The sequence below is a fragment of the Dasypus novemcinctus genome, chromosome 23 (assembly GCF_030445035.2).
Source record: "Dasypus novemcinctus isolate mDasNov1 chromosome 23, mDasNov1.1.hap2, whole genome shotgun sequence".
Taxonomy (NCBI): Eukaryota; Metazoa; Chordata; class Mammalia; order Cingulata; family Dasypodidae; genus Dasypus; species Dasypus novemcinctus.
The window spans coordinates 14,848,860-14,866,078 of NC_080695.1; the positions used below are offsets into that span (position 1 = coordinate 14,848,860).

General features: G+C 43.6%; 1 pseudogene; it reads left to right on the top strand.

Annotated features, from left to right (window-relative positions):
• Positions 1-1,597: 1,597 nt before the first annotated feature.
• Positions 1,598-5,693, top strand: LOC101436429 (SIN3-HDAC complex-associated factor pseudogene; annotated as a pseudogene).
• The last annotated feature ends 11,526 nt before the right edge of the window (positions 5,694-17,219 follow it).

Sequence of the window (17,219 nt, forward strand, 5' to 3'; positions counted from 1 at the left end):
CTGGGCTAACTGTAATATAAGGGCATTTATGGACTTTAGTCATCATTGACTTTACTGCAGTGGTAAATCACAGATAGCTGGTTATAATTACATCAATTAGGGAGATTGCCATCAGCAAGACTGCCGCTTAACCCAGTCAGTTGAATCCCTTAAAAGGGGAAGTGATTCCAGCATTGAGAGAGAATTTCCCAGCTCGTCTTTGGACAGCCAACATCTCCCAGAACTCTTTAAGAACTTTCATTGGACTTTCATTGCCTGCCTGTGGAACCTGGACTTATGCATCCCCACGGCTGCACAAGTGAGAGACTCTTATATAATCATATACTATTGACAGATATCTCTTGTTGATTGTTTCCCTAGAGATCCCTGACTAATAAAGGTGATATTCATTCTTCTAACTGATAAATCCTCACCCACCCATCCACCTCCACTTTGTATCCTGAAACTTAAAAGAAAAATATTTGATTAATTTATGTGCAAATTGTCACATAAAAACAAGGAAGAAATACCTGTTACTATTATCCATTGAATGGACCATCCTACCTAAGTAGTAACCCATTCTGGGCATGTCAGTTAGCCTCCTTTGCAGCCACTCCTGTCATTGCCCAATGGATTCATGAACACGGAAGGCCCAGCATGAGACTTGGAGGCTATGCATGGCCTCAGCAACATGGACTTTCACACATCAAGGCTGATCTGGCTACAGCCACTGCTGAGTGCCCAATCTGCCAACAGCAGAAACTGAGGCTCTGATATGGCACCATCCCATAGGAGAACCACCCTGATTGACTACACTGGACCACTTCCATCATGGAAGGGGCAGTGCTTTGTTCTTACTGGAACAAACACTTACTTGGATATGGATTTGCCTTCCTTGCCAGCAGTGTTAGTGCCCAAACTACCATTTTACAGAATGCTGTATTCACCATATCATCCCACACAGAATTGTTTCTGACCTAGAAACATATTTCACAGCAAATGAGGCGTGGAAATGGGCCCATGCTCATGGAATTCACTGGTCTTAACATGTTATCCATCATTCTAAAGTAGAAGCCTTGGCTGAATGGTGGAAAAGCCTTCTGAAGACTCAGTTACAACACCAGCTAGGTGACAACACCTGGAAGGGCTGGGGCAATGTCCTCTAAGATGTGATATATGCTTGAAATCTGCTTCCAGTTTATGGATTCATGGGTCAGGGAATCATGGGGTGAATATGGAAGTGGATCCTTTCACTATAACCTCCAGTGATCCACTGGCAAAACTGTTGCTTCCCAGCTCCTCACTTTTAGGCTCTGCTGGATTAGAGTTCTTAGTTACAGAGGGTGGATGCTTCCACCAGGCAAACATAACAATGATTCTGCTGTTAGCTAAATGGCCATTTTGCCACTCTGGGCTCCTCATACCAAGCAACTGTAACAAAGAAAGGGGTGACTGTACTAGCTGGGAAGATCCTGACTTTCAGGGGAAACTGAACTGCTGCTACTCAATGGGGATAAGGAGGAGTAAGTCTGGAATGCAGGTGATTCTCTAAGGCTCCACATGGTATTCTTTCTGTGACCAAAGCCAATGGAAATACACAACAACCCATCCAGGCAGGATGGCCAATGGCTCAGGCCCTTCAGGAATGAAGGTTTGGGTCCCCCCACCAGGCAGAGCACCCTGACCAGCTGAGGTGCTTGCTGGAAGCAAAGGGAATACCAACTGGCGGTGGAAGGAGGGAGTTTAAGTATAGCCAGGGCCACACGAGCACTTGCATAGCAAGACTGTGACACCTATACGTAGGTCCTCTTTATTTGGTTAGGAATATTTTGTACATATATTAACCACATAGCTTGGTTTTCTTTCCCTCTGCCATCCCCTAATCTGACATAAGATAAATTAATAATAGTTAACTTGACATCTCAGTATTTAACAGGATATAAAAGGGCAGCCGGAACCAGCAAGGAGAAGAATGAATGTCACTTGAATACAAAAAAAAAAGGGATTTTATAGCCACCTGAGGAGAAAGGGCACTGTGGCTTTTTATCCTCTTTTTTGGGAAAAGGTTAGCATGATTTTGGTTGTATGTGGGATAGTTGTATCATGTCAGGTAGAAGGATGACATTGATATTGTCTTTATCTGGAGATTAAGTATGGTTTAAAGAGATGCATATGGCATATAACAAAGCCACGATTCATCATACAAAAGACATGTGCTCACCCAGGTAGACCTGAGAATCTTCAAACTGTGAGTCAGGTGATAAAGCTGGAATTATCACATCTCACTAGCCAAACTTCCCAATCTGCCCTTTATCCAATTCCCACATGAATACTACTCAGAACAAGAGTCTGCAGTTCCTGGTGGAGCATGACTCAAAAGCAATAATCTGTATTGAGCCCCAAGATATCTGCTCTAGCCCTCTTGGTGTTTTTCCCATAAACATCTCTTCTAGACCTTCCTGCATTCCAGATTACCTGTTTACTTTTTAAAAATTACTTCCCTCCTTAGAACTTCCAGACTATCTACTTATTAAAAAACAAAACAAAACTTTATTTTTAGAGCAGTTTTAAGTTTACAAAACAAATGCTCAGAAAGTATGGAGCATTCCCATACCCTCCACCTACACATAGTTTCCCCCATTATTAACATCTTTCATGAATGAGGGATATTTTTTATAATTGAGGAACCAATACTGATTCTTAATTAGCAACTAAAGTCTTTTTAAAGCAAAGAACTCAGAACTGAATGCATTCAATGAAGTATAATTTTATCAGCCAGAAGAATCACACCCACTATCTTTCTCTTTCTCCCACCGCAGCCCAGGAGCTCAGCTTTCAGGCTGTCACCTCACACTGTTATTTCAAACTCAGCTTCTTGTGGGCCAAGAGCCCAACTTTCCCCACACTCCCCTGGTCACCAGATCCAGGCGAGGTCTCCGCTCACCTCCCTTTGACGTAGGTCTCCATCGACTTCCCACCACTTTCCTCAACAATGCCGCCTTTCTCAGGATCTCCACGATTGCACTGTCATCGTCCGCCTTTCTCAGTCTCTGCCCCCTTAGGAAACTCCCCATGGGTCCCCGTTCTGATTGTGGCCTGCAAGTGACTGTCTCTGCTTTCTCAGGAGGCCTTCCCCACGGGCCGAGCACTCTAACCTCCACTGGAGGGGTGGGGAGGAAGCTGAGAGATGCCCTGGCGTCCAGCAGAGGTTTCCAGGACACCTCGGCCCCAATATGACCTTACCTGGAACTTCCCTGCAGACGTCTGTGGGCAGAGCAGGTAGAGCAGTGGAGTGGGGAGGGAGGACGGGTCCTCACCGGCTCCCGCGTCGGCTCCTGCGGGTCAGAACAAGGCTTTTCTGAGGTGTCCTCGGGCGTCCATCTCCTGTGGCCTGGCATAGAGGACATTGTCCATGGCACGGTCATCCTTTGTTTGCACCCATTGTCCCTGGACGGAGTGGCAGCAGCAGGGGCAGCAGTGCGTGCAGGTCTCTAAGGCTCTCGGTTCTGTACTCAGACTTCCGACTCCAGACTCCGTCAGCAGGCATGTGGGTGAGGAGCTTCTTTAACCCTAGCACTTGGGCTCTTGCATCATGCCTCTGCTTCCCCGGGCTCCACACCTAAGCCTGAGCCACCTCTCCATCCCAAGACAGCACGAGAGCTTGCGCAAGAGCAGTGTCCATTAGTGTCACTTGATGAAGAAGCTACATCTACCACCAGCTTAATCATCCACGTGTCCCAGAGTCCCAAGAAGACCTGTTCTGAATTTTCTGCTGTTTAGATCACCCAAGGCGCTCTCTTCTCAGCGTTCTGCCTCCTTCCCTCCTTAAAGGGATGTGCATTCGGCTCTGGCACTGGTGCTTTTAGAATAAGCCTCTTCCTGACAGTGAATGTTTCTCAGTGGCCATCACAGGGGCTGGACTCAGGACAGACTCGACCTGACAAGAGCCAGTCGTGAAGGAAGAGGAACACCTTCAGACTGTGGGAAAAGAAACATCCCTGCAACCCAGAGGACCTACGAGGCCAGCTGAGGGGACGTGAGGACACTCATGTGTACCAGGGATTCCAGCCCAGAGGGTGCAGCCGGGTCCCTTCTGGAGGCCACCCCTCCAGGTGCCAATTAGACTGCGCTGACGCCTGAGGCAAGCGCTCCCAAAGGGCTTTCCTCGGCGTTTGTTTATAGGGGCCAGGGGAACGAGGTAGTTTGGGGACTGGAACTCGGAAGATAATCTGGGAATATTCCCTCCAGGGGCCAATGAACCTCAGAGAGAAATGATTCTTAGAGTCCCTGGCTTGTGTTTCCCTGTGGAACCCAATCTCTAGCCCCTTTCCACCCAACCCTTTTGAGAAGTCAGCCTTGCAGAAGCCTCCAGTCTCCACTGTCTACCCAAACCCATCTGAGGGTTTTCCCATGGGCCATATTATAGAAAAGAAGTAAAAAAGTGGAGGTGGGCCACCATCACTAGTGTTTCCCACCTAGCTGTTTAGCACTGTATGTCAACTGTATGGACTACAATAATGTAACATGGCGAGAGATTTCAGCTACAAGAGTAAAAGAAGAAAAGGGCCTGTCCTTACATCTCCTTATCTACTCTCATCTCGTCCCTATCCCCTGCCTTTCCTCTCCATTATAAGGAACTGTTCTTTGTTTCTGTGTCTTAACTAAGCCACTAAAAGGTTTTACTTCACCGAGCTTGTCTGGGCTCTACAGTGTTGCTTATCCTTTGAGTAGATTCCTTGTCTCGTCATTTTTCTCAAAACTTCTAGTCTAGAGGACTGCAGGAGACAAGCTCTCTAGACAAAGCAGTGGAGGAGGGAGTCACCGGAGGGGGCTGACCTGGCCTGCACTCTGCCCCTCGGGGACGTGATCACGCGTGGAACGGCTGCTTTTGGAAGCCTATCGCCTGGAAGAAAAGATACTTGGTTTTCACGAGCCAAGGATGTGCCAGAGAAGAGAGGGCTGCTGTATTTGCAGGGCTAAAGCCTCTGGTTCTCAATTGACAGAAAACCCTATGGAAAGGACTTCCAAAGCTGCTCGGGGTCGCATGAGACTCGTTTAGGAGACACCTGCACTGTTTGTGTCCTGCGGGTGAAAACATGGAAGAAGCTGCCAGTGGGATCAAAGAGACCCAGAATCATGTGGAGGGTGCAAGGGCAGGACCCAGTCTAAAGATGACACTGAAACCAAAGAAAGCAGGCGCAAAAGCAACCAGCTCAGTAAACTGCAGAAAGAGGCTAAAGATCACTACGCTGCTGCTCCCAGCGTCACCCCACGGGCCCCAAGCCCAGTCTCCTTGTTACAGGAACCAGTTGATGGCTCAGACACGGAGACAGCTTCTGGCTCTGACAAATGCCGGTCCGTTCCTTTTTACTAGAAAAGATAGAAAATATGCTGTGAGATTATCTAGAAAAGCAACTCTGGGGAAGTCGCTGTTGACACACATCTATTCCAGCCTCCCTGCTGTAAGAAAGAAGCTGCTGGGAAGCCGGAGGCACAGGGGCCAGAGCCCACCCATCTTCACTCAGGACTGGGGACTGAGGTTCACGTCAATGGGCAACAACAGCAAAAATTTCTTAATTTTGCAAAGACAACAAAGTGACAAAGTACCGTCCTATTTTAAACTTGCATACTTGCTTTTCTGCCAAAAGACAATTTCTGAAATGGTTTTGAATGGATTATTCCCCTCCTATCCCCAGCAGTTCCACAAGCTCTGAAGCCAGTGTCTAGCTTACTAAAAGAAAGAGAAGTGTGCATAGTATTTAAGATGCTGAGTATTTCATAGGAAAACTGAATGCTGCTGTCAAATGCTTTTGAAGCCTTTTTTTTAAACCTCTCCTCTCATGAACGAATCAGGTGACAGAGATGGGATTTGCTGTATGATAAACCTTAGGTTGTTTTAGCTATTTCTGTATTGAGAAGCAGTGGTTGGGGCATGTGTTAGGACAGCTGGTTACACTAGTTTTCCCTCATGATGGTAAATTGGTCGTAACTCAGTAACATGGACTTGTCCCTAGAGGTATTTGTTAATAAATTTGAAATATTAAGGTCTTGCCAAGGTCCATGGTTCAACCTGTAAGGAGGGCAGACTACACTTTCTGGAGCAAATACACTGAAAGAGAAAGGAATTCCTAAATATACAGAGAGGTAACTTAACTGTATATGTTGCATCCTGTGTCACCTCCCTCCATATTAATATTTGATAAAGATTTTAATTTATATGAAACTTCTCAAGCAGAGTCAAAGCTCCTTTTTGGGAAAGGGCAAGGCTCCATGATAAGTGATCCTAAGTAAATAGCACCAAAGCATGACCGCATGATAGGGAACACGTACTGCTGAAAATCCCAGACTATCTGAAAAACAAAGCATGCAAGTCTTCAAGAAAGGTTACTGCTTCTTGGGGCAGATTTCCTAGAGGGCTTGCCAAGCAGGTATATACTTGACGTTTGTTTGTGTTACGTGACTGTTTGGTGACTTCCCTGAAAATCAGCGCAATTCAGTTTTCGCTCTGGATTACTTCAGGTGACCTTTGCGAAGGTTTTATCTGTGTAGAGTGGGTGTTTGACTTGTTTTAACCTATCAGGATTGTTTTCTTTTCACTACATTTCAAGTAAAATTCTGCTAGAAGAAGAGAGCTGTGTGCTCACGCTGCGTGGGCTCGCTTTGAGCTTGGCTTCGTTTAGTCAGACTTTCTGAATACTGACATGGTAGGTGATGAGTAAATCCTGAACTCAGAGCTCTTCAATTCTAAAATCCCCAGTTAAAGCCTTTCACTTGAATACAAACCAAAGTATTCTCATTGCCTCATTTCTAAAATTTCAAGAAAAAATTATCACCAAGTGATACTTTTCAAGAGGGAGGAGCATTTTTGCCTACCTTTTAACAACGTGACGCAGTGCTTATTTTTCAAACTGGACTTTAAAAACTGGGCAGTATAAATAATGAGGGAGCCACTTTTCAAAGGAACCCTATAGTTTTCTAATTCTTAATCTAAACGTAAGATTCTGTATTTCTTCCTTTTGGGAAAGCCTACATGCTACATGCTGTCAAATACGTAGACTACACAGTGAGTTGGGTTCTCCTACAGACTTTGAGGTATATTACAAGAGTCCCAGCCATTATCTTCTTCCTCCTGAATTATATTTAAAATGGTTTTTGTACATTTTGATGGCAGTATTGGCAGTAGAATATTCTATTGTATGGATCATCTCACCCTCTGTATTTATTACTAGACCTCAACCACAGTCTTCTTTTTCCCCTTCCACCTTTTTTTGCCTATAGGATATACTGTGTGAAGTCATGTACTTTGTATTAATATATTAGACATCTACAAATCAGTTGCATACTTTTTGAAAATTTTATGTTGTGTACTTTCTATACTGTTGGATACTTATGATCAAAACTTTTCCTAGAGTATTGAATAAGTTTATTTTTATTAGAAAGTAAAAAAAACCCAAACCCTACAGTCTAATATTTTCACCTTGTGTATTAGTGAGCCAAAGGGATGCTGATGCAAAATACCAAAATTGGTTGGTTTTTATAAAGGGTATTTATTTGGGGTAGGAGCTCACAGATACCAGGCCATAAAGCATAAGTTACTTCCCTCACCAAAGTCTATTTGGAGCAAAATGACTGCCGACATCTGTGTGGGTTCAGGCTTCCTGGGTTCCTATGTTCCCGGGGCTTGCTTTACTTTGGCTTCAAGGTTCCTTCCTTCCTGAGGCTGGCTTCTCTTTCCTCTGGGTACTGACTTCCTGGGTCTTCAGCATCAAACTCTGACATCAGAAATCCCCAACTCTGTTCTTTGCCATGCCTTTTATCTGTGAGTCCCCCACCACAAGGGGTGGGGATGCAATGCCCTAATCATAACTCAATCATGCCCTGGTACAGATCACATTACAAGCATAATCCAATATTTCTTTTTGGAATTCATCAATTATATCAAACTGCTACACCTGGTGCTCTCCTTCTTATGAGAATACAATATCTATTTCTCTATTTAGGCAGCCATGACATTTCTATAATTCATTCATTCGTTAACTTGACAAATACTTGATGAGCACCTGCTGTGTCCCAAGCATGGTATCTGGTAGCACATGTACAGTGAGTAACAAGAATGTGTAGTCCCTTCCCCGTGGGATTTACATCTAAAACAATTAAACAAATACACCAAATTGTGTCAAGGATTTGTATTCATCAATATGCTTCAAAAGCAAGTGACAAATAAAACTAAACTTATACTACTTTAAGGGAGGGCTATGGAATTACAGAAAGGAGTGGGGTAGAAGTGATTTCAGAATCAGTTAGATCCAGTAACTTGAATACTGTCAGTTCTTCCTTTGTCCATCCCTCATCTTGGCTTGGGTCTATGTGTTGATCTCATTGTCGCAGGCATTTCTATAGGGTGGGGACACATGACATGCTGATGGCTTGAAATCCAATGCCCCTCCACCTCCAATTTAGAAAACTTCAAGGAAGAAATCTTCGATGGGGCTTTAGCCTGGTGGCCACCACTCGGAGCAATTACTTTGTGTCAAAACCTGTAGTAAAATGATGGAGTTGCCTGGGATGGGCGCCCATGTTTTGCAGTAGACGGGAAGGTTGATGGCCATAGAGCCACGTGGGGAGGGAATGGAGTAGTAGCATAAAGGCAGCGTGGGTGTGAGGGAGGCATAGTAAAGCAGGGAAAACATGCATAAAAGATAAGACAACACATGTCCACTACAAAAATATGAAGATAAAGAATTTACAATGCTACAGTCAAGCAGGGAGGTCATTGTACTATACTGGGTCATAAGGGGAAGCCTCTTTGAAGAACTTACATCAAAGCTAAGGTCTCTAAATTGAGGTAAGGGGTGTGCCAAGTAAATAGAGTTGAAGAAAGGGCCAGATAAAGGCAAAGGCAAGTGCAAAATCCACAAATTGAGAAAATTCATGATGCATTTGATAACCTGAAAGAGAACAAATATATGACTGTAGCTGGACTAGAGTCAGCAACGAGAAGAAAGAGAAGAGAGGACAGCAGAGATGCAGGCAGGCAAAAGTATTAAAAAAAAAAAGCACGCCTGGTAGGTTTTATGCAAAATGGAACGGGAATAGGAATTTTTGAGGTTTTAAGCAAGAGAGTAACAAGATACAACTTACATGTTTTAAAGCTCAGACCAAATGATCCACAAGGTTAGAGTCATATTAGTGGGCAAGGGTAGAGGCAAAGTGAGGCTACTGCTCCCGTTCAAGGAAAAGACAGTCATGCTTTGGCCCTAAAATTGCAGCAGTGAACAGATTCAAGCTATTTAGAGAGGGTGTCACCAACACGACCTGCTGATTGATTTAATGTGGGGAGTTGAGCATAACGGAACCTTATGATAGGAAACTAGTAAAGTACTTTAATGAAACTGAGGATTAAGGATATCATTTAAAATTATTTATGAAGGAAACTGTAAGGACAAAAATATGAACTGTCCTAAATTTCAGAACATAAAAAAGCAAACAAAATAGACATATGTTGAAATACTTTAAAAATAAGAGCAGAAAACATGAATATAATGTGATGGAATTCAGAACAAAGATATCTAGTAGGCTATTCATGAATGTAAATGGACGTATAAGCCTGTTATTCAAAGATTTTCTAATTAGGTCACAAAGCAAAACCTAACTCCATGCAGAATTTTTTTTAAAAAGTATTGCCCCCCCCACACACACACAATTATTTTTTAAGCTAAAAACAAAAGAATGAGCAAAGCTCAATGAAAATAAAAGTGAGGATTTTGATCTTATCTTAAAAACTGGAATTCCAAAAGCTTTGGAACATTGAAGGGTTCTCTCTGGTTGTGTACGTAACATTGAAATGAAAATCTGTAAAATATTCTAAAAATGGGTGTAATTCATAATGAAGATGTAGTATTTATGATAATTTAAGATCCAACACAGGAAAGCACATGTGGCTCAAGTGATAGAGCTTCCACCTACCATACGGGAGGACCCAGGTTCGATCCCTGGGGCTTCCTGATGAAAAAGAAGAGGGGAAAGTGTGTCTGCACAGCAAGCCAGTGCCTGTGGGAGTGCCCGCATGGTGAACTAGTGCCCACACGAGGGCCTGCATGGTGAGGCAGTGCCCCGTGCAAATGAGTCACACAGCAAGATGATGACACAACAAAAGAGAGATAAGGAGATGGTCAAGGTGAAGCACAGCAGAAACCAGGAACTGAGGTGGCACAATTAACAGGGAACCATCAGAGGTCTCCAGGATTGAATACCAGTGAATACTAGAGGAGAGAAAATGAGAAGAGAAGACAACACAGACAGCAAAAACAGCAGGGTGGGAGGAGGGGAAGGGGGGAAAGTAAATAAAATAAATAAATCTAAAAAAAAAAGATCTAACAGCAGTAATATTTAATAGAGCAAATAAGAACTACAAAGAGAAATGGAAACTTACTGGAGAAAATTTTAATCTACTTAGTTTATGAAAGATTAAGTGGATAAAACTGTAACTAAAGATTGCCAAAGAGAGAGACCTAAACAACATAATCAATAAAATAGCTCTAATGGGTCAACTGAGGGCACAGGAATTTGAGGTCAGAGAGCCTGAGTTCAAATCCCAGTCCTACTACTTACCAGCTGTGAGTTTTCAGGTCAATTAATTAATCTATGTCTGTTTTCTCTTTTGAAAAATGATGGTAATAATAACAACACTATATAGGGTTTTGTGAGAATGCAATGTTAATATGTTAGAAAGAAAGCTGCACCTATAAGGGAACAAAGGCTCACCCTACTGTGGAGGAGAAAAGAATTTTATTAACTATCTTGCAAGAACAGGTGCAAGACCTGGATAAAATGTCAGGCTCACCAAACAGCAAGAAACAGTGATTTCATACTCTAAACCTAACACGCAGGTCCCTCCCCTGTTCCCCATTGATTGGGTACTTCAGGGGTTACAGCTTATTCGAGAGATCTAAGTTACACGGTTCCTGCTCTCAGTTGCCACTCGCATGGTCTCTGCACTTGGGTGGGCTGGGTGGGCTTGGCGCTGCTTTCACTCCTGGAGCGCTTTTCAAATTTGGCGCTGCTTTCACTCTTGGCCCTGCCCCCAGCACTCACCATTGGCCCTCCTTTCTTTGGCCCTGCCCTTGCTTCTCACCATTGGCCCTCCTTTCTTTGGCCCTGCCCTTGCTTCTCACCCTTGGCCCTCCCTCTTTTCTGTGCCACTTTTCAAATTCTTGGTGCCAAAGCCGCTGCAACCCCTTTCCCTCCCTTCTCCACCAGCAGACCCGGCTCTGGCTTCCCCTTTGTGTGAAAATTAAACTTAACCCTTTTCTTACAAATACAGTTAAAACTCAGAATAGTGCCATAGTGCCTGATACCTAAGTGTTAAGTAAGTGTGAGTTATTATTTTCCACTAAAATGTAGGCTCCATAAAGACAGTGATTTGTATCTTTCTTCATTTATGTATCCCCAGTATTAGAACAGGATTTAAAGATTTTTCTAATGATAAACAATTTATATAACCACATAACCAAGACTGGTTAGAAAATAAGCCAGAAGTTGAACACATCTGTTTGAGTTTCTCTGACCATACATCCACATTACAATATAATAATGTATATAACCCCTTAAAATTATGTGACTTACTTGGATTATGACCAGCATTAATATACTAAAGAATTCCAATTAAATAAAAGATGTTGTCTGGTGAAAAGAGAGTTGCAACAAAGGGGAAAGGAATGGGTTGAGGGTGAGGAAATATTCCTTTTCTAGTTGCTTAAAATATACTTGCAGGGACTTCTATTCTGACCAAAATGGAGTAACAGGGATGGGATTTACCTTCCTGCCTGAAACAACTAAAAACAAAAAAAACTGAAGGAAATATAGGAATCAAGCATTTAAGACATTGTCCATGAGGCAAAGAAGGACAGTGATCCCTGAGAGATGAGAAACAAATGAGGTAGTCCCACAATTGCTTCATTATTTTCTTCACAGATTCCAGGCTGCAGTGATCGGAAGAACCAGGTGGAACCCAGCCAACTCTCTGAGTTGAGGAGACAGAGCTGAGAATCTGAGGGGAGCAAGGCATAGTAAAAGAGAGAAGAGAGCTCCCCACACAGAGGAACCCAGAGATCTGCAGGAGGTCCCACTCAAGTATTTAGCGGAGTAATGACCAGTACATGTGTCTGGTGAAACTGCCCAAGGCTGGGAAAAAGAACCACCTGCAAAGATTAGAGAGAACAGTTGCTGGACCTCACACAGGGCCAAGAATAGTGCCTGTTCTCACCAGCCAAACTGGAAAACCTCATAGTTCATAGGGCAATGGATAGAGTATGCAGAAGGGTCTTGCCTCAGTAGTGAGAAATAATTAGCCCTAGCCTTAACCCTGCTGTGGTTCTGCCTAACAAATCCTAAAAGCAAGATCTAAAAGGCTCAAACAGCTTCCCAATAACTTAACTGCATCCCAGAGGAAAGTTCAAGGATATTTACAGGAATGCAAAAACAGCCATGATCCACAACGGTAAAATTCACAATAGCTGTCATCCCCAAAAAAGTTACCAGGCATGCAAGAAGCAGGAAAATATGACCCATAATAAGGAGAAAAATCAATGAATTGAAACCCCACCTGGAAAAATCAATGAATTGATACTCAATAGACCAATGGAGCTAACTTATTTATTATGTCGGTTAGATCAGACAAAATTAGCAGAATAGAACATTAAAACAATTATTATAACTGTAGTCCAAATGTTCAAAATGCTAGATGAAAGATATTAAGCATGTTATGTAGAAACACAGAATATAAAACACACACAATCCAAGTTCCTAGAGTTGAAACTTACAATATCTTGGCCGAAAAACACACTAGATTGGACATTGCAAAAGAGAAAACTAGTGAATATAAAGACATAGCAATAGAAATTACCCAAAATGAAACTAGAGGGAAAAATTTTTGAAAAATAAAACTGAACAGAACATCTGGGAGTTTCAGGACTTCACACGGTCTAATACACATATAATTGGGGTCCCAAAAGAAAGGGTATAGAGGAGGGACAGCAAAAATATTTGAAGAAATAATGGGATGTATATTAGTCAGGGATCTCTGAAATCACTTTCTCTTTTAAGGCATTCAACCGATTGGATAAAACATCACTCACTGCTGATGGCAATCTCCCTGGTTGATTGTAGATGTAATCAGTGCAGTAAACTCACTGATGACTAAAGTCCATAAATGCCCTTATATTACAATTAGCCCAGTGCTTTCATAACCAAACAACTGGGCACAATTACCTGGCCAAGTTGACACATTAGCCAAACCATCACATCCACCCCTTGTCAAGTTGGCAACCATACATATCTCCTTAAACCATACTTAGTCTCTAAATAAAAACAATAAAAGATATGCATATATATATTTCCACCTAACAATATTCAACTGTCCTGCATACAACTGGAAATACATTAATTCCCAACAGAATAGGATACAAGCTGTTGTGTAATATTCACTCTTAAACTTGACAACCTTAAATATTATGACATGAAACTAATACAACTCGTCATATGATAAGGAAAAAGATTAGGGATGAAGACGAAGATATTCATTTTATGTACATATACAGTCATACTCATAACAAAACAAGGAAGAAAGATTCATGATCACTACAGTCCTCATTTCTGTAATTGGTCACATGGGTGAGGTTCATATTAATTACTACCTTCTTTCACTACCCATTCCATGTTCTGTTACCTTCAGCAAGCACCTCAGCTGGCTGTAGTTCTTGCCTGTTGGGGTGATCCACACCTTCATTCCTGAAGATTCTGGGCCATTGTTAGTCCTGCTTGGATTGGGCTATTGTAATTTTCCATTGGCTTTAATCGCAGGGCAAGGCAGTATTAAGAGATGCCCCAAAGGATCTCCTGTATTCCATGCAAACTCTTCTTTGCCCTCAATCTGTAGATGCAGACCTATTTCCCCTTGATATTCAGGATTGATCACCCCAGCCAGTACAGTAATTCCTTTTGTCTGTTGATTCAGAGGTAAGAGGAGCCCAAAATGGCCAGGTAGCAGTCTTATCTTCCAGATCAATGAAGTCATTGTTGTGTTCCCTGGTGGCAGCACTCCTCCTTTTGGAACTAAAACCTGTATAACAGTAGAGCTTAAGGTTGCAGGGATAGGAAGCAAAAATTTTCCTAGTGGATCATTAGGGGTAATAGTGAGTGGTGCCACTCCCATTTCCATCCCTTGATTCCTGGACCCATGAATTCTGGCTATGGGAGAAACAGCACCATAGAGTGGATGCTAATTTAGAGCACACATAGCCTCCTGGAGAACCCTGCCCCAGCCTTGCAAGGTATTGCCACCTAGTTGATGCCATAATTGAGTCTTCAAAAGGTCATTCCACCATTCTATATATCCAGCTGCTTCAGGATGATGGAGAACATGGTAAGATCAGTGAATTCCATGGGCATGTGCCCATTCCCCACATCATTTGCTGTGAAATGGGATCCTTGATCAGAAGCAATGCTGTGTGGAATGCCATGATAAGACATCCGTTAAGTCAATGGGTGGTAGTTTTGGAAGAAGCATCACATGCAGGAACACAAACCCATATCTGGAGTATGTTTCTATTCCAGTTAAAACAAATTGCTGCCCCTTCCATGATGGAGGTAGTCCAATGTAATCAACCTGCCACCAGGTAGCAGGCTTATCACCTCAGGGAATGGTGCCACATTGGGGCTGAGTATGGGTCTCTGCTGCTGGCAGATTGGGCACTCAGCAGTGGCTTTAGCCAAGTCAGTCTTGGTGAGGGGAATTCCATGTTGCTGAGCCTATGCATAATCTCCATCCCTACCTCCATGGCCACTTTGTTCATGAGCCCATTGGGAAATGACTCAAGTGGCTGGGGAAAGAAGCTGAGCATTAGCCAGAGTGGGTCATCTTATTCATTTGACTATTAAAATCTTACTCTGCTGAAGTCACCCTCTGGTGAGAATTCATGTGGGACACAAATATTTTCATGTTTTTTGCCCACTCAAAAAGGTCTATTCACGTACCTCTTCCCCAGACCTCTTTGTCACCAACTTTCCAATCATGTTCCTTCCAAGTCCCTGACCATCCAGCCAAACCATTGGCAACAGCCCATGAATCAGTGTATAAATGTACCTCTGGCCATTTCTTCTGCCAGGAGAAATGAGCAACCAGGTGCACTGCTCGAAGTTCTGCCCCCTGGGAAGATTTGCCCTCACCACTGTCCTTCAGGGATGTCCCAGAAGGGCTGCAGTGCTGCAGCTGTCCACTTTCGGATGGTACCTGCATATCAGGCTCTACCATCTGTAAACCAGGCGTGAGTTTTCTCTTTCTCAGTCAACTAATTGTAAGGGACTCCCCAAGAGGCCAAAGCTGTGGGCTGGGAAAGAGAAGGTAACATGGCAGGGGTGGGGAACATGGGCATTTGGGCTGCTTCCTCATGTAACTTACTTGTGCCTTCAGGACCCGCTTGAGCCCCGTCTTGTGTATACCACTTTATTATAGAGTGCTGCTGTGCACACCTAACTTTATGGTCTGGTGGGTCAGACAATGCCCAGCTCACGACAGGCAACTCAGGTCTCATGGTAACTGGATGGCCCATGGGTAAGAGTTCAGTCTCTACTAAGGCCCAGTAGCTGGCCAAAAGCTGTTTCTCAAAAGGCGAGTAGTTATCTGCAGAGGATGGCAGGACTTTGCTCCAAAATCCTAAGGGTCTGCATTGTGCTTCTCCTATAGGGGCCTGCCATAGGCTCCAGACAGCGTCTCTATTTGCCACGGAAACTTCCAGCACCATTAGATCTGCTGGATCATATGGTCCAAGTGGTAGTGCAGCTTGCACAGCAGCCTGGACCTGTCACAGAGCCTCCCTCTTGGTCTGATCCCCAATTAAAACTAGCAGTTTTTCTGGTCACCCAGTAAATGGTCTGGAGTAGCATGCTCAAATGAGGAACGTGTTGTCTCCAAAATCCAGAGAGACCAACTAAGCGTTGTACCTCCTTTTTGGTCATTGGAGGGGCCAGATGCAACAGCTTGTCCTTTACTTTAGAAGAAATGTCTCAATGTGCCCCACACCACTGGACACCACTGTGGGAAACTAAGGCACGGTGGTGCTGTTTCCATGGTTACGCCGTTAACACAGGAATGCAGAAAGTAAACAGGACCGAAGCTGTCCAGGGCTGGGAGAAATATGAGAAAACACATTTTGGAGTCCGAGAGAGCACTAAGACCTTGTACTCTGAGATAAGATTTTAGCCCTGCAGCTTGTGAGAACTTTTTAGTGTGCAGCTGCATGCTATCGCTTGTGCTTACACTAGCTTGAGTATATATAATGCTACTTGGAAATAATAAAGTTGTCTGATGAGCTTGAGGATTCAATGTTCTCAGAACACTTGATCCCAATCTCTCTTTTTCCCGATAACTTTCGGGCCAACATTCTGACACACCACTGAGGTGGAAGGCCCCCTGTATTTTTGTTGGATTTATCGCCCATCCTCTCTTACCAGTAAGTCTAGAGACTTTGCTACTTCTTGCTCACTAGTTCCCTATTAACATGATATCATTCATCAATCACCTGACCTCTATAAACCCCCAGTTCTGGATTTTGTCTAGTTTCTTAGCTAAGCTGCAAGAAATGAGTTTCAAGAGCAAGCCACGTTGACTAGGTCAGTAATTTATTCAGGTAGGGAGGGAAGACAAAGGGGAGAAAATAACAGATCAGGGGTTCCACGTAGAGAGGAAGGGGCTGAAAAGTGATAAAGAGGGCTGATTTACAGTCTACAATTCCCCATTATAGATTATAAATGCCCAGGTTTTACTTGCGTGGCCATGATGGCAGGGGAAACACAGCGAGAGCAGGGCGCAGAAGGCAGGCACAGGGCAGCAACAGGCACAGGCACTGGCTGGTTCTTTTTCTCATTTGCCTTTTAAACCATTAATTATTCCACCCCTGTGCTAATGACAAGGGAGGTACCCAGCTGTTTGCTGTTTTGCTTGATTTTCCCACCCATCAGTCCCCGGGGAGGCCTAATGATAAGGCCCCTGGACAATATCTGGGGCTTCTTCTGGCTTCCGGAAGAAATCTCATTTTGAATGGGAGAATCTCAGGGGGTCTTCCAGCAGCCACCTTGGGAGTTCCGGAGGACATGTGTTCAATGGCAGTGGTTTTTCTGCCGGGTTCCAGATCTGTCTATTGATTTCCTATCTAGCCTGCTTTACCGCCTCTGACTGGTGGACC